The sequence below is a fragment of the Thamnophis elegans genome, chromosome 3, assembly GCF_009769535.1.
Source record: "Thamnophis elegans isolate rThaEle1 chromosome 3, rThaEle1.pri, whole genome shotgun sequence".
Lineage (NCBI taxonomy): Eukaryota > Metazoa > Chordata > Lepidosauria > Squamata > Colubridae > Thamnophis > Thamnophis elegans.
In genome coordinates, this window is record NC_045543.1 from 47,097,015 (window position 1) to 47,124,212 (window position 27,198).

Below are 27,198 nucleotides of genomic sequence, written 5' to 3' on the forward strand. Positions count from 1 at the left end.
CTGTTGTGACTCAGCAGAAGCTTGCTGTGAGTTGAGTCGGGATGCAGGAATAATGAGCAGCTGTTGCTCGTTAGGGTCATCTTCTGCAGATAAAAGATGGATGGTGCCACGCCTTAGTGGCAGAAGTCAACATTCGTGGTTCGTTGTTCGTTGTGTGTGGTTCATCGTTTCGAGATTCAAAGAGGCACTTGGATAAGTGATTTGCTTTCTGTAAGCCTGATTCAAAGAAGCACTTGGATAAGTGATTTGCTTTCTGTAAACCTGGTTTGCTGTAAGAGCTTTTTGTTTTTGCTTTTGCTGTGTAACTTTTTGCTAGAGACTTTATCTATGTTTATTTTTGGGCTCGCAGCCAGCTTGAGCCAGGACTGATAAAGATATTTCCTTTGAAGTTCTGTCTGACTGTCATTTGTGAACGAGCGAAGAAGGGGGGTCAGAACAACAACCCTTAAACTAAGAAGCAGATCAGACTTACCCAACATTGATTCCAGTGGTGGGTTTCAAATAATTTAACAACCAACCCAACATCACTCATGTCAATGTGCGCTTCGCCTTAGATGTTACAATGTAATAAGGGTTAATTGCAGAGGCAGTTTCTGTAAGCAGGGCAATAAAGATTAGGCTAGAAACTGTATGGGATGCAAGCAAAGCCTATATGAGAGGAGTATTGATAAATATAAACAAAATACATAGACATAAACAAGGGCAAAAACGTAAAGAATTGGAAGAGGAAATTAAAGGGAAAGAGCAGGAATTAATATTGAACCCAGGTGATACAAAGACTAAAGAAGCAATTTCCATATTAAAATCTCAATTTGATATGCTGATCTCTGACCAGGTAGCCACCAGTTTATTATATGCTAAACATAATACTTTCTGCAATGCAAATAAACCCGGTAGGTGGTTGGCTTATCAGATCAGGAAAAAAAGGAAAATTCGAAATGTATCCAAATTGTGTTACAGAGGGAAGGAAGTGTTTCAGCAGGAAGAGATCCAAAAGGGATTTCGAGAATTTTTTACAGAGTTGTATAAAGGGGACAAAATTAGGGACTTAGATATAAATAAATACTTAGATAAAGAGAAAATCCCCCTAGTTAGCGAAGAACATAGGTATAGGTTGAACCAACCAATAACCTCTGGGGAAATCCTGCAGGTAATCAAACAATTAAAGCTAGGGAAAGCACCAGGTACAGATGGCTTAACAGCCGTTTACTATAAAAACTTACAGTTAGAAATGGTAGAACCTCTTAGAGAATTATTTAATAAAATTCAATCGGAAGGTAAAGTGCCCCCTTCATGGAAGACAGCGTTCATATCGTTGATACCCAAAGAAGACCAAGATCTTACTCAGCCGAAAAATTATAGACCTATTTCATTACTTAATGTAGATTATAAAATTTTTACCAAAATATTAGCAAATAGGTTAATGGTGGTTATCCAACAATTGATACATACTGACCAAACAGGTTTTATACAGGGCAGACAGATGAAGAGCAATGTCAGGTTAATTACTAATGCTTTAGAATACTTGGGAAAGAATAATCAAATCCCTGCCGCATTCATATTTTTGGACGCTGAGAAAGCCTTTGATCGAGTTAATTGGCAATTCTTGTTGAAGATACTGCAAAAAATGCAGATAGGAGATGGCTTTTTAAGGTCAATTGGTGCAATATATCAGCAGCAAAAAGCCCAAATTATAGTTAATGGAAGTTTAACAGATTCCTTTCAAATAGAAAAAGGTACAAGACAGGGTTGTCCTTTGTCCCCACTATTGTTTATTATAACTTTGGAAGTATTGCTGAACAAGATACAGGCCTTGGATGCTTTAAAAGGGATCAAGATCAGACAGCAAGAATACAGAGTCCGCGCTTTTGCGGATGACTTGATTATAATATTGAAACAACCGCAGGAATCCAGTAAGGTTTTAATGAATACGATTAATCAATATGGTCAAGTCTCTGGATTTAAAATCAATTTAGGAAAAACCAAAATATTAGCAATGAATATGAATACCAAACAGAAGGAAGAATTGGGAGTGATGTTAGGATGTGAGGTTGTTAAAAAAAGTCAAATATCTTGGAGTTAATATTTTAACTTCAAATGGGAAATTATACAAGCATAATTATGAACCACTCTGGCATAGTATACAAATGGAGATGAAAAGGTGGGAGAAACTGCATTTATCTTTGTTGGGAAGGATAGCGGCAGTGAAAATGAATATTTTACCAAAATTTTTATTTTTGTTTCAAATGTTACCAATACTCAAAAGAGATGTGAATCTTTTAGAATGGCAGAAGGGTATCAACAAATTTGTATGGGCAGGAAAGAAGCCGAGGGTTAAGATGAAAATAATGCAAGATGTACGTGAAAGAGGAGGAGTGAAATTACCAAATTTAAAATTATATTATGATGCAGTGGCTTTATCTGCAATTAGTGATTGGATCCATTTAACCAATGACAGAATATTGAATATTGAGGGACATGATTTGGTATATGGTTGGCATGCTTACTAGTTATTTAACAAAAAACTGGATAAGAATTTCAAAAATCATATTTTAAGAAATGCCTTATTGCGGGTTTGGAAAAAATATCAACATAAACTAAATGACAAATTGCCCATGTGGGCAATTCCTAGACATGCAATTGAAAATATGAATATAGAACAAAAACACGATAGAACCACTTATAGACAACTCCTTATTACAGAAAGAGGGGTGTTGCAATTAAAATCCTTAGAGGTACTTAAAAAAGAGAAGGTAGTTCAAACGTGGTTTCAGTATGGCCAACTACAGGCCAGGTGGAAAATAGACCAAAAAATAGGTTTTGTAATAGCTGAGGATAACTTGTTTAAACAAATAAGAGATCAAAGTTTAATGCACATAAAGAGGATATATAATGTATTAGTACAGATGGACTCAGAAACCGAAATGGTTAAAGATTGTATGATAAAATGGGCTCAGAATATTGAAGAACCTATAATGCTGGACACATGGGAAAAAATATGGGTAAGAAATGTAAAATTTACACAAGCACAAAATTTGAGAGAAAATTTTTATAAGATGTTTTATAGATGGCACTTAGATCCCAAAAAGCTTGCTTCTATGTATTCAAATGTTCAGCCTAAATGTTGGAGATGTGGTTCTTTTGATGCTACGTATTTTCATATATGGTGGACATGTCGTAATGTTAAGGCATTTTGGATAAAAATTTGGTGGATCCTGCAAAATATCTTCAAAAAAAGGATAAAATTCACTCCCAAACTGTTTTTACTAGGTATATGTATTGACTTTGTAGCAGTAGAGATTAATTTGGTTCTGTACTTAATAACGGCAGCAAGACTCTTGGGGGCGCAATACTGGAAGAAGAAAGACCTGCCTACAATTCAAGAATGGACTTTGAAGGTTACAAACTTAGCCGAAATGGCAAAAATTTCAGCATATCTTAAAGAACATTCAAATGAGAGGTATAAATGAGACTGGAAAAAATGGATTGATTATATACAAAGCAAACACGGAACTAGGAAATTCCAGATAGCTTATGCTTAAAATTAGTAATAACTTAAATTGTTAAAAATTTGGGTAACAGCAAGAAGCTGAGTTCAATGTAGAGATATTTTAGACTGTGATTGTCAAAAAGTTATACCATGTATGGGCTCTGGGAAGTCGGGGGGAGGGAAGGGAGGCGGGGATCTAGGGGGAGGGGGGGAGGGGGGAAATATAATATGTGTTAAATTTTAAAGCATGATTGCACTTGTATACTGTGGTTTTCTTAATGTTAGTGTCAAAACAGAACAAACCGAATATATTGGAAAGTAATAGAAGTATACCGAAGGGAGGAGCTGAATGAAAGAAGAAGGAGAGTAGAGAGGGTAAGAGAGAGGAGGAGGAGAAGGAAGGGAGGGAATGGATTAGAGGGAGTGATAGGGTTAGGGTTAGATAGAGGGGGAGGGGAAGTAGGTGTAGAGGGGTATGAGAGAAGGAAGAATGAAAGTTGGAGGGGGATGAAAGAGGGTGTATGGTGGGCTAAGGCGGTATATTGGGTTTGTATTGTAGGGGGCATTTTCTATAAAAGTGAGGGCTGTGTTTATTACCCAATGTTATATGCCTCGGTTGCACAGTAAACATGTGATTGTATAGAATGAAATGGAAATAAAAAGATTTGTATTAAAAAAAAAAGATTAGGCTAGAAACAACACCAGAATGTTTCCTTCCTGCCTTTCTTACAGGATTAGCCCTGTAAAATGAAAAAAAACAAAACAAAACAAAATGAGATTTCTTCTTCTCTGAACTGCTTAGAAAGTTAACAACCTGTTCTTCTGAATAGGTGTGAACTGGCTGAATACCATCACTGATTGATTGCCTTCTGGAAGTTGGTTATGCTGAAGTTCTTATGGAGGACTTGGCTTAACTTGACTCTGGAGGGAGAAAAATGGCCTTAGAAGAAGGCCAAAGTCAACTGAAAGGGCAACACCTTGCGTGCCCTAACAAATAGTCCCACGTGCCACCTGTGCACGCATGCCATAGGTTTGCCATCACAGTCCTAGAGCATTGCAATTCTTATCTGCAATATTTTTTATGGGAATCTATTTTGATAGTAATAAGCAGTTTAGCCTTATATTATATTCCGGGAACTCATGTTTGTGTATGTATATGTCAGTGGTGAAATCTAATTTTTTTTTGCCACCAGTTCTGTGGGTGTGGCTTGGTGGGCATGACTTGGTGATGGGGTCATATGACTGGGTGGGCATGGCCAACTGTTTTTACTTTTTAAAGCGCTTTTAACTAGTAAAAATGCTTTAAAGAGTAAAAAAAAGGTTCTGATGATCAGCATCGCCAAGCCAGATCCAACGCTTCCTAGTCCCAAAGATTGCCTGCCTTTCCACCTCGGCCACTCAGTTTGGGAGATGATGGAGGGGGGGGAGAAGAGAGAAACAAAGCGCTAGGCGCTCTCACTCACCCCGAGCTTCCTGCTGTGAATTTTCACCCCTTGCCTCACACACCCAGGATCGTCGCCCTCGTCTTCTTCCTCCTCCAGCTGTTGCTGAGTGCCCTTGGCTGCCAGCTCCTGGGGAGCCTCTAGCATCCAGGCAGTGGTGGCAACTGTGCAGGAACTCTGGTGCGCCAGGCACACACTGTCCCAGTGCAGTCCACCCACTTTGTCTGAGGGGTACCTTCCCGACCTGAAGCACAGAAGGAGAAGGAGAAGGAGGAGGAGGAGGAGGAGGAGGAGGAGGAGGAGGAGGAGAAGAAGAAGAAGAAGAAGAAGAAGAAGAAGAAGAAAGAAGAAGAAGAAGCAGGAGCCACTGTTTCTCTGGCTGTTCCTGCAGCTCCCCTGTCCCCTCCGCAGCCAGAGTCCCTCTCCTGCACCTAGAGACTCTGGAGCTGCACTACAGTGGCGAGTGCCAGGCTGCATGTTTCTTTTGAAAGCAGTGTGCGATCCTCTCCATCTCCACTACCCCCTCCCCATCTCGCGAGGAAGATGGAGGCAGCCAGCTTGCAAGGGATTTGCTAAGAGTCAAGGGATGTTACCTTCAGAGCTTAGCGGATTCAGCCTCACACCCCCACCAGTTTGAGGAGACGGTACCCCATTGCTTACCCGCTTCTCCCCCCCCAATTGAGGAACTCTTGGCTTCTCTGATCCTCATCATTTGCTTTTGGGGTGGGGAACAGAAGGGACGGGAAGAGGAAAGAAGGAAGGAAGGAGAAGGACACCGAACCATCAGGAGAAGGCACAGAGTTGGTGCAGGAAAGTGCCATGGCTCCAAAGGTAACCCCCCCCCCCAGCCTTGGGGTCTTCCCTGGCTTATCTGGGGAGGGCTTCCTTCCGCTTGCTCGCTTTGAAAGCTTCTGCCAAATGAAAAAAGGAGCAAGTGTGCCCTTCTTTTCTCTTGATGCTGAATGGGGAATCCTTCCCGCCAACCCCTGCAAACAGGAAGAAAGCCTCCCCAGTCAAGCTGGGGAAGACCCTGAGGAGAAGCTAAAGATCTGGTGAATCAATCCTGCCAAAGTAAAAAAAAGGTTCCAGCAGTCGTGCGGCATTGTCACAGCTGATTGTCGGGACCTTTTGTTACTAACGGTTTGGGTGAATGATATAATTTTTTTCTACCGGTTCAGAAGAACCGACCCGAACTGACAGCATTTGACTCCCCGGTATATGTGTGTGTGTGTGTGTGTATGTGTATGTGTATGTGTATGTGTATGTGTATATGTATATGTATATGTGTTCTGACCCCCTCCTCCGTCCAGTAACGAATGCCGAGACAAGCTTAACTGGAATTTCACAGCACTTTATTAGCAGGAAACATAAACCTCGGTGGCTGAAAGTCAAGCACAACAAACAGATAAGAACCTTGGCAGCAACTCAGACTTCGACAAAGACAGATAACAAAGACAGCTTCTCCAGCGTTACGAATGAAGTTGAATCCTGCAAAACCAGACTCCTCCCAGTCTCTCCTTAAATACAATCTTGAGAAGAGCCTAATTACAATCACCTGGGTCCAATTATCTTTTGTAACTGTGTAGCTGTTCTCTCCGTCGATCTGCCAGGACCACCTCCCTTGTCTCCTCGTCACCACTCCAAGGCATGACGTCAGGAGCACACTCCCTTCGGCTCTCACTGCTGCTCCATGCCTCAGGCGCCTCCTGGTGGCCAACCAGCCTCTCTGCACCCTGCTCGGAGTCGGATCCCTGTCCAGGGTCCTCCACCTCTTCCAGAGCCGATTCATAAGGCCCCTTGCTGGCGGAGTCTGTTTGCAACTCCAACAGCTCCTGCTGGGCCACAACATATATGTATATGTATATGTATATGTATATGTATATGTATATGTATATGTATATGTATATGTATATGTATATGTACATGTACATGTACATGTATATGTATATGTGAAACTCGAAAAATTAGAATATTGTGCAAAAGGTCCAATATTGTTCTATGTACAATTCTTGTTTTATTGATTGCATGTAATATTCTAATTTTCTGATATGGTGGATTTGGGGTTTTCATGAGCTGTACGCCATAATCATCACAATTATGACAAATCACGGCTTGAACTATCTTGCTTTGCATGTAATGAGTCTTAACTCATATATTAGTTTCACCTTTTAAATTGCATTACTGAAATAAATGATTTTTTGCACAATATTCTAATTTTTCGAGTTTCACCTGTATGTATGTCTGAGATAAGAGATTCTAATTAAAATATCCTGCAACAATCCTCCAAAAATCTAAAAACATACAGATTTAGAAGTCTGAGATAGATAAATTTGAGCACATCATTTTATTAACGATGACCAGAGGAAAAGAACAATGCTTCCATAATGTTTAAGAACTGTGAGGGAGATTTTTAGCAGATAATTCTTCCTATGTATCAGAGAAACAATCTGTCCAAATTGAAATGTGTTCCTGACATGCATCACCACGGATGCCACAGGGACCTCTGTCCTTATTGTTTGCTCAATCTATGTCTAAGAGGAACATTTGCAAAAATGACACCGCTAGCCTTGTATTGGGCTGTTTGCTAAACAAATTCAACTAAAGTCACTAATATGAAGTGGATGCTCTAGTTCTGAGATTGTAGGAATACAGCCTTTGCCATTTAGAGAGGCTACCAATAGCTTATAGATAGAAGAATTAGTTTTCCCCAGATGCTTTTTTCTCATCTTCTAAAGATATATGCAGCAACAACCTTTTCCTGTTATTCCCACTTTTTCTTTAGATTGGTGTTTGGAAAGAGAGCAATATAAAATAGGGTCTTCGTCCCCAAGTTTAGTAATGAAACAGTTCTGTTCCACCAATTTGTAAGAGAGGGAGGAAGAAAACATAATTTAAGCTGATGAAGTTGAGAGGAAAACACACAGAGGTTTGAGGGTGACATACTTGCATGACCCCCCCATGCGTGCACGTGTGCGCGCGCACGCACACACACACACACACTAAATAAAACAAATTATAAACCAAGCAATCCCGAATGCAATTGCAGGGAGATCGCAGGGGTCTTTAGGAGCGCTGATGAGCTGCCGATAGTCAGCTGAAACAAATGGTCTGATAGCGTGATACCTCAGCTCCCAATAACATAGGGCAAATGGCCTTCCAGGAGGAGATATAGATTTTCCTTTGAGATATGGAAAGGGAAATGAATTAAATTATGTTGGAACATAGTTTATAAAAAGGGAGAGGGAGGGGAGAAGGAAGGGGTGTGGGAGGGGGGATACCGAGAGGTTAAAAAGAAAGTAGAGACTTGCCAGGGTGGGGGGCACATACATGTGGGGCTAGGGGAAAGAAATACAGCTAGCAAATCCGCTTTTAAGGGCATTTGCAATTTAATTGATATTTGGCGGCAGGAAGCCAATCAGTATAAGTAAATTGACGTTATAAGATAGAAATAATTGCTTAATGGGATACCTTCCCCCATGGCTGAGGCAGGCCAAATAAATGTAGCCAGGCTTCCAGAACCAGCATGATGGTCGTTACTGGTTACAGCCTGCTGCTGCCTTACAGGCAGGGTTCTACTCGGGCTGCAGTTTATTTTTATGGCATCTGTCTCCTCTCCCCGAGAGAAGGCAATGAGCGGTTTCACATTGATTGCCGCTCCAGCCAACGGTGGCCAAGAGAGAGGGCCATAATTAATGACTTTATTTGCTGGAGCACTGCTGAGAACAATTGAGTTTGTTATGGTAACAACTGATGCCAGCTTTCCTAGAGACTCAAGGGAGGTGTTTTAGTGTGGAGTCCAGCCGCCAGGAACCGGGCAGTGTACCAGACGATCTACATGCAGCAGGGGCGTTTTGGCAGATGAAATGTCAATAAGCTTGACTGATTCTACCTTGAGCTGATGAAACCAGGGGCAAAGCAGGAAGGGTTAGGATGAGCCACTGCCTTCTCACTTGCGGACTTCCAAGATGCATTGTTATGATTCTTCCTCTTTTATTCTTCCATTTGTTTTTTATTTTTTTTAAAAAATACCTGCCTTTGGAGGCCAGTCATTCTGGGAGAGCCACTTACTCTTGTTACTCTACATACCAGTGACAGAGCCACACAGTTAAGAAGCTTGAGATCGATGGAGAGAGAGCTACATGGCTTTGATCGACCTCTCCAACACTAAGCTGACCCCAGAGACTGTCGGAAAAGTCTTATACATCTCCTATAAAGAAACACTCAGGACCCCGGTTCAGATGATGGGTTATGGCACCATTTGGGATAGTTTGCAGACACTAGGTTGTTTGCGTTGTGAATAGTGTTGATTAGTACAGGTAGTCCTTGACTTGTGACCACAATTGAGCCCAACATTTATGTTGCTCAGTGAGAAATTTGTTAAGCGTGTTTTGCCCCATTTTACGAATTTTCTTGTCACGTTTGCTAAGTGAATCCCTGCAGTTGTTAAATCAGTAATACAGTTGTTAAGGGAGTCTGGCTTCCCCCTTGACTTTGTTGGTCAGAAGGTTGCAAAAGGTGATCATGTGACCCCAGGACACTGCAACGGTCATAAACGTGAGTCAGTAGTCAAGCATCCGAATGTAAATCACGTGAACGTGGGGATGCCGCAATGGCAATAAGTGTGAAAAATGGTCATAAGTCACTTCCTTCAGTTGCTGTTGTAAACTTTGAATGGTCACTAAGTGAACTGCTATAAGTTGAGCACTACCTGTACTGAGAATGGGAGAGATGGCATCAACGTTTAATCTTTTAATTTTCCAGGTTCCATCCTCTTGAGCCAAATAATTCTTGCTTGTGTGGAGACTAAGTGATCCGAGTACCATTTCAGTAGAAAATGAACACATGTTTGTATCTGTAGATTAGTCTGTTTCATAACCTCAAATTGATTTTCTGCTCCCACTGTTTCCTGCTCCCAGGAAAACATTAAAAATGCTACTCTAAGTAGAAGATCCCTAACGGGAGGTTCTCAGCGTCTTCACCACGAATCAAATTACCAGGATGGTCTGAGAAGAAACATAACATGACATGACAACAAAATGTATAGTATATTTGGGGATTTCAGCTTCACATGACATGCAAATGTTTGTAACAAAATCCAAACAAATCACCACTGCCTCCAAAAAGCTGCTTTGGAAAAAAAAGAAAGGGGGGGGGGAATTTCAAGCATAGAAGTAGAATAAGTGGCGAGGGCTTAATCCTTCATTCTTTTACTGCTTTCTTTTCCAAATTCCCACCTACCGGTTGTTTTTCTTCAAAGAAATTCAAAGCTCTGTGTGCCTTTGGAATCTTTTGTTTGGAAAAGCAGCTTAAGGCTGCTTAGAATGGAGAAGGAGCAAAATGCTTTTGTTCAGAATTGCCCTCCTAAAGTGGTTTTTCCTAATCCTAAAGAAAGGGGAGAGGCTGTCATGGTTCAACTATTACATGCTTTTATATTTAAAATGGAGCTCCCCACCCTTGCATTCCCAGACAGCATGGCATAGGTCATATTTGTTGGGAATTTCACCAGTTGCAATTCAACATATCATACAGAATTCAAGACTGGGGGAAGCTATACAGCTAGGCTTCCGGGATCAAGTAAGATCCAAAATAAAATGCATTTTTTTTGCATTTAACAAATACATTATTGTCAAAATGCAAATAGTTGATTATGGCGGGTAGGTTGCTGTGATTGCAGGAGGCAAAAGGGTTACTTCGACTCCTTCCTCTCCTGCACTTTTGATGATAAACGGTTTTATTTGCACTTTAATGGCTATGCTTAACTGCATTGTTTAGTAGGGTTGTGCAAAGCATTTGAAACAGGTGCTTTACAGAATGCATTAGTGCAAGGAGAAGACTCCTTGGACTGTTAAACTTTGGAAGTCTTGTACAGTAGGCTCAAACTACTGTCAGTTATCTGCAGGGGGTGCAAAAATAACACTTTTGTGGGACCTTTTGTAAAGAGGTAGTCCACGGCGACTTGTTACAACAGTTCATTTAGTGGCCTTTAAAGGTTAAAGGTTAAAGGTTTATTTCATTTATATCCTGCCCTATTCCCAGAGGAACTCAGGGCGGCAAACAAACCCAGGGGAGGGGGGTAGTACAAACAAGACAAACACAACAAAACAGAATACAGAGAAAATTAAAAACAATCAACAGTCACACAACTCGAGTGGGGAAGGGAACTCGTCAACCCCAGGCCTGCCGGAACAGCCAGGTTTTAACGGCTTTACAGAAAGCCTGAAGGGAGGTGAGGGTCCGAATCTCCGTGGGGAGTTCGTTCCAGAGGGCCGGAGCAGCCACAGAGAAGGCCCTCCTCTGGGTGGTCGGCAATCAACAATGGCCGGTAGATGGAATCCGGAGGAGGCCTAATCTGTGGGATCTAATTGGTCGTAGGGAGGTAATTGGCAGCAGGAGGTCTCTCAAGTACCCAGGTCCAATACCATGAAGGGCTTTATAAGTGACGAATAGCACCTTGAAGCGTATCCAGAGACCAATAGGCAGCCAGTGCAGCTCGCGGAGGATAGGTGTAACGTTGGTGTACCGAGGTGTACCCACAATCGCTCGCGCGGCTGCATTCTGGACATTCTGGACAAGCTGAAGTCTCTGAATGCTCTTCAAGGGCTGCCCCATGTAGAGCGCATTGCAGTAGTCCAGTCTTGAGGGCACAAGGGCGTGAGTGACTGTTGCGAGCGCCTCCCGGTTCAGGTAGGGACACAATTGGTGCACCAGGCGAACCTGGGCAAATGTCCCCCTGGTCACAGCCGACAGATGATGTTCTAAAGTCAGCTGTGGATCCAGGAGGACTCCCAAATTGCAAACCCTGTCTGAGGGGCGTAGAATTTCACCCCCCAGCCTGAGAGATGGAATACCTAGCCAATTATTGGGAGGGAAACACACAAGCCATTCGGTCTTGTCAGGATTGAGTGCCAGCTTGTTTACCCCCATCCAGACCCTAACAGCCTCCAGGCACTGACACATCGTGTCCATCGCCTCACTGAGTTGGCACGGGGTGGACAGATACAACTGCGTATCGTCCACATACTGGTGATATTTTATCCCGTGCCGCCAAATGATCTCACCCAATGGCTTCATGTAGATGTTAAACAGGATGGGGGACAGGACCGAACCCTGTGGCACCCCGTAATTCAGGGGTCTAGGGGTCGACCTCTGCCCCCCAACCAACACCACTGCGACCTGTCCGAGAGGTAGGAGGAGAACCACCAAAGAACGGTGCCTCCCACCCCCACCTCTCGTAACCGCCGCAGAAGGATACCATGGTCGATGGTATCGAAGGCCGCTGAGAGGTCAAGAAGTACTAGGACGGAGGCATGACCCCCGTCCCTGGCTCTCCAGAGATCATCGGTCAGTGCGACCAAAGCAGTTTCCATGCTGTAGCCAGGCCTGAATTCAGACTGAAAGGGATAGCAATAGCAATAGCAGTAGACTTATATACCGCTTCATAGGGCTTTCAGCCCTCTCTAAGCGGTTTACAGAGAGTCAGCATATTGCCCCCAACAATCTGGGTCCTCATTTTACCCACCTCGGAAGGATGGAAGGCTGAGTCAACCCTGAGCCGGTGAGATTTGAACCGCTGAACTGCTGATCTAGCAGTAGCCTGCAGTGCTGCATTTAACCACTGCGCCACCTCGGCTCTCGGATCTAGATAATTGGTTTAATCCAAGGACCGTTGGAGCTGAGAGGCCACCACCTTCTCAACAACCTTCCCAACAAAAGGGAGGTTGGAGACTGGACGATAGTTATTTAAAATGGCTGGATCTAGAGATGGCTTCTTCATGAGGGGTCCCACCACCGCTGTCTTTAATATAGGGGGAAAGAAGCCCTCCTGAAGGGAGGCGTTAACTATCGCCTGGATCCAGCCCCGTGTCACCTCCCTGCTGTTCGCGACCAGCCAGGAGGGGCACGGGTCCAGTGCACATGTGGAGGCACTCACAACTCCCATGGCCTTGTCCACTTCCTCAGGAGTAACAAGTTGAAAATCAATCCAAAGATGTTGCTCAAGATCCACCCCCGGTACCTCGGCTAGCTCTGCTCAATTGGAGTCCAGGTCTGTCCGAAGACAAGCAACTTTATCCACGAGAAATTGGACGAATTCCTCAGCTCTACCTCGTAAAGGATTGCCTGCATCCCTCCCATTCAGGAGGGAGCAGGTTATCCTGAACAAGACGGCTGGGCGCGACTCAGCGGATGCAATCAGAGCGGCAATATATGTGTTCTTCGCAGTCCGAATTGCCAGAAGGTAAGCTCTGATGCAGGCTTTTAACAGTGCTCGGTCTGACTCGGATTTACTGGACCTCCAGCGGCGCTCTAGGCATCTCTCTAGGCGTCTCTCCTCAGTAAACCAAGGAGCCCTCCTGGATCCACTGCCTCGGGTCGGCCGTAAAGGCGCAATCCGGTGGAGAGCCTCCGATGCGGCTGAGTTCCAAGCAGCAACTAAGGTTTCAGCGGGACTGCGGGCAAGAGTATCAGGCACAACACCAAGCGCTGTCTGAAAACCCTGAGGATCCATAAGGCGCCTGGGGTGGAACCACCTAATCGGTTCCTCCTCCCTACAGTGAGGGATTGGCCTCTGAAAGTCGAGCCTCAGTAGGAAGTGGTCCAACCATGACAGGGGCAAGATCTCACTACCCCTCAAATCAAGATCACAGCTCCACTGCTCCGAGAGAAATACGAGGTCGAGCGTGTGACCCGCTAAGTGAGTCGGGCCCCAAATTACTTGAGTCAAGCTCATGGCTGTCATGGAAGCCATGAACTCCTGCACTCCATCAGAGTGCTCGCTGAGCGAAGGCAGATTGAAGTCCCCCAGCACCATAAGCCTGGGCAACTCAACTGCCAGCTCGCCTACTGACTCGAGAAGCGAGGGGAGAGCTGTTGTCATGCTGTTGGGAGGCAGGTACGTTAACAACAAGCCCACTTGACCCGCAAGGTCCAACTTCACCAGCAAGGACTCATACCCAACAAGCTCCGGAGCAGGGATCCTATGAGGAACTAAGGACTCCCGGATCACAATGGCCACTCCTCCACCCCTTCGCTGGGGTCGCGGCTGATGAAGCACCTGAAAACCCTCTGGGCACATTTCAGTGAGGGGGACTCCTCCCTCTGGGCCCAGCCAGGTTTCAGTAATACATGCCAGGTCTGCCCTCTCGTCTAAAATTAGGTCCTGGACGAGAGGAGCCTTGTGAACTACAGACCTGGCATTTAGCAACAACAGCCTGAGACCAGGGTCCTGACTACTCACGCCATCTGGCCTTGGAGTGGAACTAATAGGGCCGGAAGGAGGAATCTCTGTGACGTAGGGAACCCTCCTTCCCCAGTAATGGCTCACCCTAAAGTTCCCGCCCCTCCCCGTTATGACCCTAATGTTCCGGCCCACTCCCGCGTCTGTGGTCCCTGCCCCCTCCCCTCTGGCCACCGGATTCACTGGCAGGCCCTTTGACACAAACATCCTGAGAACGGGATTAGGCCTAGGCCCCCCTGACACTTCTGCAAAGCACTCAGTGCAGGAGGTACCCAGCCGTGATCCCGGCCTACACACCCATACACATACATACAATCAGTCAATCCCCACAAACAAGTTAAAAACAAGGGAATAGCAATATCATCAATAAAAGTGGGTACATTCAATCAACCAGTCATACCAAGCACTCCCCATACAATTTAAAATTATAAAAACTGTGCGGAAGAGCGAAATTTGCTCAAAATTGGTCCGATATAGACAAGGAAAAGTAATGTCCAGGTCCCCCCTCGCAAGGGGCCCGAGGTCCAGAAAAGTTGGGAGAGCAGTGTGGTAGAAGCAATTGGAGCGGGAGCCACACTTCCCAAACGCGTCCTTCTCGTCCAATGCCCTCTCTCTCTACTGGAATCAGCTTGTAGAATAGTCAGTAAAGGTATAAACGGGGGGCCCAGAATGGCCAGCGACAAAGTCGTAGGCCTCAATTCGCTCCCCGAAGATGGTCCGGAGGGCAAGGTGAAAAATGTCTGATTTGATTTGATTTATTGGATTTCTATGCCGCCCTATTCCCAGAGGGACTCAGGGCGGCTCACAAACCAAAAAAAGGGGGGGGATACAAACAGGAGGAAAACAACGGACAAACAACTACAAACAATTTAAAAACACTCAACAACCACACAATTGTCTGGGAGGCAAGTAGGCTGTAGGTGGCGAATATAACAGCGAAAGTCGTGGGGCCAGCCATAGGAGACGACAGGTCAAGCAAACACTCCTTCCCTCGGAAACAAGAGGAACAGACAGGAGCCAGGGATACCCCACAGTACAAGGGGGGGGAACCCCACCCCCAGCTGGGCCATAATGCTCCCAGTGGTGGCAGCCAACCAGTAGGCCATCAGGCTAGCAACCCCACCCCCACCCTCACCCTCACCCTAACTCTAACTCTAACCTTAACCTTAACCTAACTAACTCCAGCCTAAGTAATTCTAACTCTAACCCTATCCTGTCCCTAGCCTGACCCTGCAGCAGCACAAACAACGGTTGGAGGCGTCAGACAGTCAAAGGGGTCGCCCCCCCAAGACAGTCTCCAATAGCTGTCCCCACAGTAGCCAAGGATGGTCTCAGCCAGTTCTTCCAGGCTACAATAAGTCCCTCCAGGCTCCAGTGGTCAGATAGTCTCAAGCCCGTCTCTCGCCACAGATGGCCACCGCGAAGTTGGCAAAAAAATAGTTCTTCCTGAGAAGAGGGGGGAGCGCTTCCCCCCTGAAACTCAGTGCCGCCTGCCCACTTGGATTGTGTTCAATAGTGCTCAATAAAGTACTTCAATGTTCTCTCACAATCAACTCCCGGGAGCTCCTGGTGTCCTCTGCGTTCTCAGAACTCAGTTAGACCACGGCGTTTCTCAGCGTCTCTCAAGCAGCCCCGACACACGAACAGCGCAGTTTCCAGCAGCGACGGGGGTCGCTGGCCACAATGTCCACAGCTGATCAGCGGCTCAGCGGTTCAGATGTCAGCTCCAGCGTTTCCCGGCATTTCACGGTGAGTGGACAGACCGTCTGGCTCTTGGCGACCACCCCACTCCAGGCAGCCACGGTGCTCTCACCCCCAGGGGCGCGATGGTCTCTGGCAGCCAGCGTACACACAAGCAGCTCCAGCTCCCGAATGTCTGGCTGCGGCGTCTCCGAGCAGTGTTAGTGTTGGCGTCGGCCAGGATCGGCGGCTTCCCCCAAGCAGCGTCAGCAGCGTCAGCGTCTTCCGTGCCCAGCAGCTCCGGGGAGGCAAGTCTCCCCAATATGCTGTTGGCACGGGTGTTCTGGGGTTTTTTTCTTCCTCAGCCAGCATAAAACCAGGCTCCTGGACAGGTGTTTCCCCTTCTTCCAGGCTATTTTTGAATAGACCGAGCTGGAGCGAAAAGCTCGGCAGCCATCTTCCTAGCACATGCGCAGTAGAAGTTATAACAGCTTCAAAAATGTGACTTGTGAGTGTTTTCCACATTTATGACCACCGTTGCGGCACCCTGATGGTCAGATGATCAAAATCCAAACACTTGGCAACTGGCTTATATTTATGACCAATGCAGTGTCCTGCGTTGTGATCACCGTCTTGATTCATTTAACAACTATGGCAACAAAGCTTGTAAAATGGGCAAAATTCTCTTCACAATGGTCTCACTTAGCAACATAAATTTCAGGCTCATTGTTGTTGAGGATGACCCGTAACAGAACAGCACTTTCCCAATATGTTCAATATTTTATTAAGGAAAATGCACCAGGATGCTTTGACATGGCTCTCCTTTAGGAGTTGCTAAGGTTTATTTTAGTGCCATGCTAGAACATAACTGTACAGCTGTCTCTGCAAAGATTTGGACATGGGAATAGCACAGAACATATTACAGATGAATCAGAAGACAGTCCATACTTGATGGTGACTAGTTGTATGGGAGTGAAGACAAGGGACTTTCATTTTAGCCACTGCTATCAGAGGAAGATATTTTATTATGCATCAGCAAAAATCCAAGAAATTTTTTTTGAAACTATATTCAGTCCTTCAGATTCAGAAGAGCAAACTGTTGTGAAATGTGTGGCTGTGACTTTTCAGTATCTCTTCATGGTTGTTCATATTGTGAAGAGAAATGCAGTTATTGTATGATAACTTGCTATTTGTACTGACTTACCATTTCAGTAAACTGATGGACAGCCAGCTATTATTCATTATTTGGATGTACTTGGTTTGGTTTAGGCTTGGGGAAGATTATTCCCACTCTGGCAAATACTGCTTCAGCCTGAGTGATTAATATCTTATTTTGTTGACTCTATTATTTAGAGCTTGAAAGACTCAATTCATGCTGCTAGGGCAGTGATGGCTAACCTTTTTCTCCTTGTGTGCTGAAACCGTGCGTGTACATGATAGCCCGTGTGTGTATTCCCACACCCATAATGCAATGCACCTCAGCCTCCTGTGCATGCTCATTTGCACATGCAGATGACCACCCGTGCTCCCCTGCGCATGCACCTCACCCCTGCAACCCATTTTGGACCTAATAGGCCTCCCTGAAGTCCCCTGGGACCAAAAATGGGGTGTCGCACCTCCCGCACTCCCCCCACTCCCATGCATGCATGTGCACGTGTCTCCCGCATGCACAACAGAGACCCAAAAATCAGCTAGCTGGCAGGAGGTGTGTGCACATGTGCAGTGGAGCTGAGCTGGGCGATGGCTCGCATGCCCACAGAGACGGCTTGTGTACCACCTGTGGCACATGTGCCATAGGTTCACCATCATGGTGCTGGAGTATGAAGGATGATGAACATAAATAAATAAACTTTTGTCCATAGTGTTGTGCACAGAATACTGAATAAAATATATCCATATTTCCCATCCTAACATTTGAACTAGGACAAATGTTCAAATATTAAAATTTTACAATCTTAATTTGACAGTACACACATTTTCTAGGTTATTTATTTATTTCCCACCTTTATAATTTTTACAAATATGGTGGTGAAACATGTCCAACACACCCATTTTCCCCACAACAACAACCTTATGAGGTGGATTGGGGTTGAAGTCACCCAGTTTTCATGGCTAATGCGGGACTTGAACTCATGGTCTCCAGGTTTCTAGACTGCTTCCATAACCTCTAGACTAAACTGGCTTTATATCTGTTAAATGTCAATGCATAGAATAAAAAGAAATATAAGCAACACCTGAAATGAAATCAAGTTTTTCTCTGAAATACATAAAATATTTTCTATGCATTTTAATACTGGAGCAAATTTCTAGTCATTATGTATAATAAATAGTAGGGGCCATTACTATTCATTAGTGATATAAACTAAACAAATTACATCATCAGATTTCTTTATCTTTTGGTGGGCTAAGACCTCTACAAATGGTGGAAGTATTCTCATAATACCACGACGCTATGGTACTTCCGCATTATCTATCTTCCAACCTTTTCGAAAAAGTTAGAAACTCTTTGCAATTCTTTGACAGCACTGTTTCTCAGTTAGTATTTGAACGAAACACCACAAGCCAATGAATATATGACAAAAGCATATAATCTTAGCTTCGTACTTATCCAATTATCTCCATTCATCGAATAACAAATACTGTACAAAATAAAATATCTCTCAATCGAGTTTTTTGTGCACCCATCTTTGTAAACGATTGATAGTTTTTCAAAAACTCTGAGATTTTATTATGAAGAGAAATGAGAGGGAGGTAAATATGAATGATAAAAACAAAGACAATTCTGTTTATTTATTCCCCATGGTCTCAGGCCATTCTTATATGAAAAACAGTCTCTGTGAGGTAGCATAATGATACGTCAGCAATTTAGTATGGGAATACTTATACCAATATTTTTGACCACCATTGCATATTGCTATGGCGGCCATATCTGAGGATGGGGGTGAGGAATTAAGAAGGTAAATTTTAAGGCATCCATACTGAGCCTCTCTGGGCTGGAGAATAAAGCCTAATTGCAGCTGTGATATAATGACTGATTTGAATTATTAGGAAGTGAAAGGCAAGGTGAAGCTGACTTTCTGGACTACCAGCAAGAGCTTCCAGGAAACTAGAGTTTAAAGAGAAATGAATGCAAATTAGAGCAAAATGTAATTGACTTCTTTGCCCAAAACAGTCAGCACTGTTGATACAATTGATCTAGAGCTGATTCTGACATGGTCCAAAGTATCTGTTTAGATGTATCGTTGCATCAAATTAAAGATTATTTAGAAAAACATGCTGTAAATCTTTCACTTTGGTCTTTTTGAAATCATATTTCATACTAAAAATAATAAAAACTGCATTTCAAAATAAAGGATTAGATATTTTATATCAGAATGCACATTTCCAGCAGGGATGGCAAGCTTGATCTATTTAACTGGTAGGTAATCGTACTGATTAAATGACTGCAGCAAATAGACTGGGAATTAAAAACATGTGAAATTATAGAAATTATTTTGATATGTTACTATAAATTACATAAATTAAAAGAAATATGCCTCCTACTTACCTTTTAATAATAGTTGTAGTATATATAACCTTTACTCTGTAATTCCTGAATATATATTTTGGAGATTTTTGAAATTAAATTTGCTAAATCTGTTGGGATTTAAACTGTCATGAGATACAGAAAAAAGAATGTCTATATACATATACATAAATAAATAAATAAATACTAATACATGTGTATGCTTTTAGTAGAAAACGGACAGAGAACTGAGTTATACTGGTGTCATCAGAATTCTTACATCATACTTTACTATGTTCAGGTTTTTTGTGAATATATGACAGACTTGATGTAAAATAAATTTGTAAAAACTCTAATCATATGTAAAAAGAAAGCACATACAGTACCTTAGTATACAAAGGATTAAAACTTAAATGCCAATTAATAATTATTTTCCTGATAGTTTTGGTGAATGGAATATTTTGCAACATTAAAGCAAAAAGCAGAATTTATGGACTGAGAAAGATAATATGTCATTACGGCTGCATATCACCAGCATGCATGAGATGAAATCCTCAGAGTCTTATAAACTTAGACATGAGACAATAGACTTTGGTTGAGATTCTGATCTCTGTGTATTTGAGACTAGCAATGGTCCAAGTATATCTAACAGGTCAAGCTTTGAAATGAAGAAGCAATAAGCCAGTGAAATGGTACTATCACCGAAACATGATTGATCAATTGAATTCTATCAGAGACAGTGGACAGTGAGATTAACTCAGGCCTGATAGGTTCAATGAGTTAAAGCATGATGTTCATTTCAGCTTCATTTCACCAGTCTTTGCTTGTGAAATTGGTCAATCAATAGAGGTTGAAGATCATATATATATATATTGGTGACCATCTTATAGAGAGTATAATCTAGTGTTGTCAGCTCCGGACTCTGCCTGTCTTCAGTACGTAATGGAGACAGAGCTGAGACTCTATCAGTGCCATCAAAATGGTCTGATATCTTCTCCAAATGAAAAGTATTTTTGGATCTCTGATGATTTATCTTTTCTTTTTTCCTCCGTTGCCCCCCCCCCCGCCTCCTAGTGCCTTTGATCTGCAGCAAAACCTCATACAATCTTGGAGAAATATAGTGATATCTCTTGAAAATATTTGTGGAGTGATGAACTGCAAAACATAAAGGTTTTTCTACCTCCCTTTTAGTGATATTATCCTTTAGAATAATAACATTCGGGAGACTACAATATGTACAGAGAAATTTTCTACATTTTATGATTTTGAAACCACATGTTTGGTATTTATATAGACAAAATGAATACATTATTTGCCAGATAAAGGCAGATTTTCAGGGTGGTAATATTACAAAGCTTGCCAAGTAATAATTTGATGAAGTTATCTCCTTACCCTCATAGCCTTAATTACAGGCTAAGTGATAGAAAAAGAAAAAAAAATAGCAGTTTCTGCATCCTGATAATATTTTACTTGCATGCTTCGTTCAGTATTTTAAAATGTATAATTTAATGCTTTCCTAACTATCTTGCCTTAATAAGATGGATTTTTTTTTGCTAAGTCAGTAAATCAGATACAGTAACAAATGTGGACAATATGATGAGTTGAAAGCATGAAAAATTAATTTTTTATGAATTGAGGCCATCTAGATAGTATTCTATTGGGTCTTAATTTCTAATTACATAATGAATTTTATTACAACTGTTTTATGGCACATATAAAATACTTACATATTTTTTATTCTAACAATTTGCATTTGTTCATATTACATAATTATTTGGAATAGTTGGCACTTATAAGGGCTTTTTGATGTCTTATAATTGCTTTCTTTTTACAGGATCACTCTCATTTGTAGAATGCTTATTCTATAGCACATAAAATGCTCATTGAGAGCCAACAAATTCAAATAGTTACCTAAAATGACATAGCTTTAACTTCCATTTTTATAGAGAATAAGGCAAACTAAGAGTTGTTAGTGCCTGTCAATAACACTTGATCTCATTGGCCTCAATGACCCAAACTTGGCACAAGGTTTAAATGTATAGAAGTTGCTGGTGAATAGGGCAGCTTTCCTGACTCCGCTGTCCTCCAGATCTCCTGGATTTTTATTCAAGAAATACCAGACTGGAAAAGGAAGTTTATTATTTGTACTGGGGACCTGGGCACAATATTTAATTAATTTGTGGAGGCTTTGGAGGTAGCTCCATGGTGCTGCCTTGATTATTTTTGTATCCATTTAGAACATTTGAGACTCTCTCCAGGTTTTTAGATCTCTACCTTATAGATAAATATTTAGGCTATAAAATTAGAAATTGGTTCTAGTCTCTCAAAGGTGGAGCACAAGCTCAGTAAAAATGAAACTCAATTAAAACCAGTTGGTGAGTTCATGTCACAGCATGTTATAAATATTGGGTATATTCAGTGGTGGAATTCAATTATTTTTACTACTAGTTCTGTGGGTGTTGCTTGGTGGGCATGGTGTGGCTTGGTGGGCATGGGAGGGGAAGGATACTGTAAAATCTCCATTCCCACCCCATTCCAGGGGAAGGTTACTGCAACATCCCCATTCCCTCCCTATTAGCTGGGACTCAGGAGGCAGAGGATAGATGGGGGCAGGGCCAGTCAGAGGTGGTATTTACTGATTCTCTGAACTACTCAAAGTTTCCACTCTTGGTTCTCCAGAACTGGTCAGAACCTGCTGAATACCACCTCTGGGTATATTATTCTTAAGGACTAGGTTTATACGAATACATAGCTGCTTTGATATTACATATGACAGGGAATGTTAACTGCAGATGTTTTGATTTTTAATTTAAAAAGATGTTGATCTTAAAACTCTTTTCATAAGGAATAGCATTAAGAAAGTACTTGCCTTTAAAAAAGTTAAGATACAAAATGTGCATGTAGAAAAAAAAATAGAAAATGCCCAACAGCTTGGTAAGATTTATGTACAGATTATTTTATTTTATTTCTCAAATGTATATGGAAGCCCTTCTCACGTAAGATAACTCTGGGTGGTTTGCAATAAAAATCAACAAAGCATATTACAAAAACCACTTAATATAAAATTAAATATAAATTACTTAAACATAGATTATGCATTTTGATCCAGAAAATGCCCTCAGCTGTTTTAACAAATGATGTCAAATTAGACTGTTGCATCTTAAAATAGATGTTATACTATATTGTCCCCCCCCAAAACAAACAAACAAACAAACAAACAAAATATCTCTGATTTATTCCTGCAGTAGAAAATCTTTTTATGGTTACACAGTGCAATTATGTATTATGTAGTATGAGTTACAATGAAGATCCAACAGTTACTTTGAAAGTTAAAACCAGCCACAGAATATCTGCCAGATGGATCAGGATTGTGTCAGTGATATAAGTGATTTAATTTTATGTGTACATTCTTGCAATAATTGCTTCTCCACACACTGGCCAATCTTTTTTTTTTTTTTTTTTACTTGAAACACATATATACCAGAGTTTTGATCCCAGATTGGATACCGTTTTTCTTGGCTTGACCCCGATTGTACCCCAAGATGAAACTTTTCTTTCATCATTTTGGAAAATACTTTCCATTACACAAAAATTGTTAGTCATAGAAATGCCATCTCTGCTGTACTCTGTAAGTGCAAGCCAGAGAAAGCTGGCTAGAAGATGCACTCCAAAAGCATCCATGGCCACAATAAAACATTACTGTACATAATAAAAATTAAATTATAATTGTGCATTTTTCAGAACCTTATTTCCATGATGGCCACATCTTGCTTGAGGTAGCATAGTCAGTCAGAAGTTATTTGGAAGCTCTTGGGCAGAACAACATACCATTTGCCCTGATTTGTGATTGTTCTTTCATTTGGGGTGACAAATAACATTTTTTCCAGACCTGAGATAGTGATATGTGTGGATGACCTTGGGAGACAATAGAAAGAGCTGCTGTTTAGGCAACGGTTTGATAAAAGGCAATCTCCTCCACATGTGGTGGAAAAGTTTCATAAAATACCCTCCCTAGTTTTCCAGATATTAAAAGAGAGAGAAGAGAAATATGTTCAGTCTTTGCGAGATTCTTTTAATGTAACCTTACAAGTAGGATTAGTTAATCTGGATGTGCTTCTTGTATGGCCTTCCTCACAAGGCTGACACCTGGATATTTGATTTTTCTGCTATTTTACTGATGTCCCTATTGGCTTTTAGGGGCTGGCACAAGAACAGTGGTATTCTGCAATATGATAGGCTAGGATATGTTGGCAATTCAGCTTTTTGTGCAAATGCATTCATATTTGAGCAGGTTGGATGAACCAGACCATCTTATTCACTCATAAATTGCCTAGACCCAGCATGTAGCAAATGTGTTTTGTTAATGTAGTTTTACAGTTTCATGTGACCTGTGGACCAAGCACAGTGACATGCACTGATTCAACCCCAGCCACTAATGCTTGCTCTGTTAGATCTTTCTCTTAGGAGTTGTGGGCTGAGAAAAGTGAAGTGTATGAATAAATGAAGAACACACTGTGCAATGTGCTGCGAGTTATATTATCCTTTTAAAAGTGTCCCTCTCCCCTGCCACCCTAAAAGCTCAACTATGTACAAGTAACTTAATGAAACACTAAAGTTTGGAACTAGTCAATGAAACTCTATTTGTTTCCAAATGTTGCACCAAGCCAGGTCAGAACTTCACTGTTGCTCATGGTTATTTTTTATAGCTTTGTCCAGGGGTGGGCTTCAAATTTTTAGCAAGGGGTTCTCTTCCTGGTTGCTGGGTGGGTGTGGCAATGGTGGCTGTGGCCTAGTCAGCCACCTGCACCATGGGGGGCATTTATGCTCTCTCCGGGCTCCAGATGCTTTCCTTGAGCCTCTGGGAGGGCGAAAAGGTCCTCCCCAGGCTCAGGAGGCCTTCTGAAGGCTGGAAATGGGCCCATTTCCGGCCGTCCCAAACTTCTGGTAGACCCATTTTTTGCCTTCCCCGAGCCTCCCACATGCCCTGCACTTACCTGCATCCAAAATGGGCCTTGTGGTGACTGCACAGAATCTTAGCTACAGGTTCTCCCGGAACCCTGCGAAACCCCAACATTTCACCCCTGGCTTTGCCCATGTCTTTAGGGAATTTATTGCAATTATTGGGTGCAATTATTGTTTGACTGATCTGTAGAGCACATAGGTTTTAGATGTTATAATTTTTGTAGATTGCTGGATGCTCAGAGAACATCAATATTGGACTATCTTCCCCCCCTCTCCTCCCACTTGTAGAATTGAAACCAATGTAGAGTTTACAGTCTACACCTTAACAATGTATTCAATCAGATAAATTTGCCTTAATATTAGAACTGAATATTTTTTGTTCAGGTAGCACTCTGGGCCTGACACTTTTTCAACATGAGTTTAAGGTTTACAAAGACATTTGATTGTAATGCATATTAATAATAGCAGTGTCTGTAACTTGTAAACAACTAGTAGGGATGCCCCAAGACAATAATGGGAAATGTTTGATTTCAGTATAGCTGAAACTGAATTTTCTTTCCATTCATCAGAATTATATAAATGCATAACTTTAACATCCAATTGCAAGATAATATTGATTTAACCTAAAAGTCTAATACAAGCATTTGCATGCTCTGCTGAAAGGCACTCTTGGCCTTTTCCAGCCTGCAGTAGCTTCCAGATTTTTTTTATTTTATAACCTATGCTTGACTGAACCCGGGGCTTGTCCTATGAGGTATTACATAATTTGGGAAAGTTAGGAAATGTAATCATGAGATACATGTTTGCGTGTCTGCATGGTGTGGCATGTAAACATGTGTATGTATTATGCACATGTGTATATATATACATTGTACATTGAGATTAAGGTGACCAGATTTTCAGATTGGTAAAGAGGGACACCTTTGACCGGGGGGACAAAATTTTGATCACGTGACCATGCTGCAATGGTCGCTAAGTGTGAAAAATGGTCACAATGGTCGCGAAGTGTGAAAAATGGTCATCAGTCACTTTTTTCAATGCCATTGTAACTTTGGTCACTAAATGTTTTCCTCCTCCTCGAGCACGGGGCATGCTGAAAATTTTCCATCCCAGCCAGCTCACTGATTGGCTGGAGTCCAGGCCAATCCAATCAGTGAGCGGCAGGCTGGGCTGGCTTAAATTTGTAGGATAGAACGGAATGATGAGCCAGCCCAGCGAGCTAGCAGCTGATGGGCGGGGGAGCGAGGGAGCTGCGAACGCCAAAAAAAGCGTGTGTTTTTAAGAACCGTGTGGGACGCGGGAAAATTTATGAAAAGGCGTGTCTGTCCCGCCAAATGCGGGACGTCTGGTCACCCTAATTGAGATAGATGCACAATTTCTATGTGTAGACTTGTTTTATTGAAAAGGCAAGGCAGATTGTAGTTTGGATTTAAAAAATATTGATGGCAGCTAAATGCTTTTTCGTTGTTATATGAAAATGTATTGAATGGCAAATATATGAAAAAGATTCTTGTAAAGGGACAAGGAGCTAGAGGGGCTGCTGAAAGATTTCACCAGCAGGTAGTTCTTGTTTAGCAATTGCTAAATTTAGTGACCATTCTGAGCTGTAACGTTATGATCAATTCTCACATTTACAATCTTCACAAAGAAATAAAGCAAAGGAAATAAAACAAAGGAAAGCTGAAATGAGATCATCTGCATAGTAGCTGTTTCATTTTATCGATTGCTTTGTTTAACAACCAAGTTATCGGTCCCAATTATGTTAGCTAAACGGGGACTACCGAGTATCACAGGTAGTGTTGTTATAAAGAGGAAAGTGGAGGAAGATTATTGGCACTACAAAAATCCTGCCTGTATTTCTAACATTTTCAAAATCCAGTGTTTTTTACTATTAAACAAATAAAAAAATGAACCCCTTTTTCTATGATTAAAGGTGATTGGAGAGGATGGTGGTGGAATAAAGAATGAACGAAATATAGACCTTTAATGCCATGATGGGGAAAGATGGAGATGTCAAGTTCAAGGCCTGGGGGCTCAATCTGGCCCATGAGGTGCTTAGATCTGGCCCACAGGCTCCCCTGGAAACAGTGAAAGACCAGCCCGCGGTGCCTCTGTCAGCAAAAACAGCCCTCCTGAGCTCTGTTTTCGCTGGCAGAGGGTTGCAGTAAGCCGTTGCAGCTGAAAACGAAGCTCAGGAGCCCATTTACACGGACAGAGTGACGTCAAGCTGGCCATGCTCACCCTGGCCATGCCCAACCTGGCCCCCCAAGATCAAACACAACTCTGATGCGGCCCTCAATGAAACCGAGTTTGACACGCCTGAGCTGTACATATTCAGTTCCTCCTATCTCTCTTGATATGTTCACACCAGTTTTGTTGGAATACTAACAATACACTGCATATTATATAAAGCATATGAGTGGAATGAATGGAAACCTCATCAGCATTGTTTATTTTCATCACTTGATTGATGCTTGAACCAAACATTACTTTTTCATAGAAATTGGAAATCCTTGCTCTAATGCAAATATTTTTAAAATATGAATCTGTTTATTCCACCTTAAATGTAGGCAAATCTTTCTCCTCTCTCTCTTTTTAGGTCCACTCATTTTTTCATATCAGTGACCAGATATAATTTTTTGGGGAGCTAAAGAGCTACCAGTTTGCCTTCCACTCTTTAGAGATACTTACCATTTCTTAAACTGAAGCAGCAATTCTTCATTATTCTTGGAATGCAGATGGGTACATAGCAGAAAAGAAATATTTGCCATTGCCTGTATTTGTGTTAGTGTCCCAGGGGAATTTGAAGTTACTGTTCAGTGAGAGTGTTGAATTTAAAGAGGCCTGTATTCTTTTAGAAGACTATATGTAAACAACTTGATAT

General features: G+C 42.2%; 1 protein-coding gene across 2 annotated transcripts in view; it reads left to right on the plus strand.

Moving 5' to 3' along the window:
* The window catches only part of PAX5 (paired box 5), a 244,207-nt gene that overhangs the window by 51,481 nt on the left and 165,528 nt on the right, over nt 1-27,198 (plus strand). The gene's annotated exons all lie outside the window — the stretch shown is intronic.